Below are 3,830 nucleotides of genomic sequence, written 5' to 3'. Positions count from 1 at the left end.
AATGAGTTTTCCAACCACTCCTAGAAATCAAACAGCTGGAGTTATTTTAGTATTTCTGAGGCTGTAACGTCTTTGTAAGGAGTCCAGACTCAGATAAAGTGCTGGTTAATGAAATCATTTGGAGGAGGAGGATTCTGATTCTGTGGCAGTTTCTGAGTTTTGCCATTTGTTTCATTTTTTTCCAGCATGGTAAGGGGGGATGGGGACATGCTCAGCTGAGCAGGACAATAACTGAGTGAGTAGTTCCTGGCCAGAGCTTTGGACAATCCCAGGTTTGCTCCTTCCCTGGCCGTGGCTGAAGTTAAGGAGTAATGCTTTGCACATGGTTTGGGCAATATGGAATTTGTTTGCTTTTGATGTATGCTGAATAGGTGAGCTCCCCCATATGTTTATTCACTACTACTTTGTTGTATACCAGGAGAAAGCTCTCCGTGATGACACCCCAGGCCTGCATAGTCCCGAGCATGCTGGGCTTAGCTGAGGGATCTGTTTTTTCTCTGCAAATAGAAAAGGTCAGGACAGAGGCAGCACGTCTCTGATGAATTGCATGCTAAAGGAGATCCACATTCTGCCAGTTGTGTGGCTGTGTGCTGGGACATGTTTTTTTAATGGAGACTGAAAAAAAACATTTTGACAGGACCAAATTTTGCTTAGGGCTATCTATCTGTGTGCTGCTCCTACTGAAGTTTCTTGGCCAAATCCGTCCCTTGTTTGAAAAGACACAAGTCTACTGGGGCACGATAGAACCAAGTTTGATACTGAGGTGAGGCAGAAGAAAAATACTCCACTGCCTCTGTCCAGGTAGAGGGAGAAGCACCGTGAGAATGTGGTTATAGAATGCTACTGCTGCCCTGTGCTTGTTTTGCAGGCAGATGATAGGAATTATAATGGAATTCTCTAATGGATCTTTAATTCTGTGTCCTTTCATTTAGGGTTGTCTTGTTGAGCACACTCCCCATTAACATGTTGTTACTGTTCTGAGACAACATTTCAAGTACTGTAAGGTTTCATGGACATAACATTTTGTTGAAATACTAACAAATAAATAAATAAATAGTAATAGAATCACAGAATACCCCAAGTTGTAAGGGATCCACAAGGATCATCAAGTTCAACTCCTGGCTCCGCATAGAATCACCCAAAACTCGATGTCTGAATGTTGTCCAAATGCTCCTTGAACTCAGGCAGCTTGGAGTCGTGACCATTGCTGTGGGGAGCCTATTCCAGTGCCAGAAAAGCAAAGAAAGAGAGGAAAATATACAAAAAATTGTATAATCTGCAATAGTGTTCCTGCCCTTGTAACACAAGAGAGGAAAGCTTTACAAATCCATGGGATGTGGGTCTTGCTAGATTTGATCATGTCAGCATAAGCTAATGTTTTCTTCCCTTTGGTGGTGGCACTCACAGGGCTTTGGAAAGTATCTCTGCTCTAATTACTGCTGCTTTGTCTTTGTATGGGTATAGGAGGAATTTCTTTTCCCTTTTTTGAAGGTATGTTAGTTCGAAATGCCTACACTGGTGCTCAAATCATCTCCATGGAAAACTTCAGGTCAAGGCTAAGAATGTATTGAAAGATTCACGTAGGTGGAAAGTCAGATTAGGGTGTTCAATAACCTGTTTACATAAATAGCTACTACTGTATTAAAAGGAACCAGCAAGATCGTAAGTTAATGTTGAATTGTCAACAATGACAATGCTTCATGAAATACTGGAAAGAGTTTTTAGTTCAGCAGGCCAGACTTCATGTAGTTGTGCACATAAGGAAGTATTAGGATTTATTCTTGTTTTTTGTCCCAGGCATGTTTAGCTATCTTGCAGGACTATAAGTTTAACATCATCATTATATTTTATGAAACTCATATTCGCTGATGCCAAGTTCATTCAAGCTGATCCATCCAAGAGGTGGATAAGGCTGGCAGCTGGGGTGGTTGGGGCTGGTTGAAGTCAGCCTGGCTCTGGCAACAAAACTGACCACAACCTAATCTCCCCCATCACCGAGAAGCCAATCTCCTGGAAATGACTTAAGCTTTGTCTGCATCGGAGCCCCAAGTGAAGCCATACAAGACAAAGTTCTCCTCCACCACTGCATGCAGCAGCCAGTTTCCTCCTCGTTTGTGCTGATTTTTTTTTTTAAAGAAAAGTCAAATATGACAACAGGATGTGAAAAAGTATGAAATCAAACTATCTGCAATGAATGAGAAAGTAATTCTGAGAAACATGGCAATTCAAATATTTAGATCTTTTCTCTCCATAGGAGAAAAACCCATCTGTTAGAAGAATCATAAAGCCACATAAATCAGGCTCAGGTACCGTTTTGGAAACTGATTGCCAGTTCAGAATCTGCTCGATGTGGAGAAGTACAAATGTACTGTTTTTAATCATGATAAATAACTTCTCTTTTATCAAATCTTCTCGGTTGGAAATAGTTCCACTCCATGCAGCAACAATAATTTGTGCACTTATCATTCAGTCCCTTCCCAAGATGAGCAGCCAGCCATAGGATGTAATTTAACAACTTATCAACCACAGGTTCATCCAGCCCTTTCCAGCCAAAAGGGCATTTCACATTATTTAAGAGACTTCACCACACATAGCCATCAATTTAAGATTTCAGCAGCCCCTCATCATTAAAGTGTTCCATGTAGCACTTTCCATTATAGCCTGGGACATTACAGTCTGCTTCACACAGGTGATGGAATAATTACCCAAAAGACTGAGATCACTAAGTGCCTATCAGAGGCAGCAGTCGTGATTAACTGTTGCATACAGAGGCAGGAAAGGCACAGTGGGGGTAGAATCACAGAATCACAGAATCACTAAGGTTGGAAAAGACCTATAAGATCATCCAGTCCAACCATCCTCCTGTCACCAATGGTTCTCATTAAACCATATCCCTCAACACAACATCCAAAGAAAAAGGTGTCTGTAGGATACTTTTCCTCACTTCGTGTCTTTTGCTAGAAGCATCTTTGGGACTGCGTCTACTGAGTGTATGGAGCAATGTGGTCTCCTTCAAATGGCAGCAAAGAGTCAGGGTAGATCTGTGAGGTCCCACAGCAATCCTGTGCGTTGAGCCAAGGCTGAGGAAAGCCCTGGGTTCAAGGTCAGGGTGCTCCTTCATGACCACATGTGATGTGTTGTCAAAACTAGGTGGGTAGGAGCTGTGCTTTGGAGGAGCAGGCCACCATTTTGGTCCTAGCAAATGAGGACCATTAACACACAGGCTTCCCCATGTCCTACCCATCTCTCCAAATCCATCCAAGGCCTTCATCAGAAGAGCTGGTAAGTGGCTTGTTTGTTGCTCTCTATGGTTGTCCCCTGCCAGAAGCACCTTGAAAGCTGGTCTGCTGCTTGCTAAGAAGAAGGAAAAGAGGGCACAGCTGGCTCTTCCTGGTCAAATGGATTGGTCCTGCTGAGGAACACGGGCCTGACATCTTGTGACACAGGTAGAGGCAGATGTGGGTGGAGGAGAACATGCTGTTATTTAACCCAGCAGGTAGCTAACTCCCATACAGTCATTCACTCACACTCCCCTCTCCAGTGGGGTGGGGGAGAGAATTGGAAAAAATACCAATAAAGTAAAACTCATGGGTTGAGATAAAAACTATTTACTAAGATGGTAGAGAGAAAAAAAAAAATCATAGTAATGATAGTATATGTATCTATGTATGTACAAAACAAGTGCTGCACAAGCAATTGCTCACCATTTGCTGACCAATGACCGGCTGCTCCTCCATCCAGTTCCTCACCATTTTTCAAGGTTTTTTCTACATGAAGTCATATGGTATGGAATATCCCTTTGGTCAGTTTAGGTCAGCTGTTCTGGTTCT

This window comes from Phasianus colchicus, chromosome 6, assembly GCF_987193195.1.
Source record: "Phasianus colchicus chromosome 6, bPhaCol1.hap1.1, whole genome shotgun sequence".
NCBI classification, from domain to species: Eukaryota; Metazoa; Chordata; class Aves; order Galliformes; family Phasianidae; genus Phasianus; species Phasianus colchicus.
Note: the sequence above shows the minus strand (reverse complement) of the source record.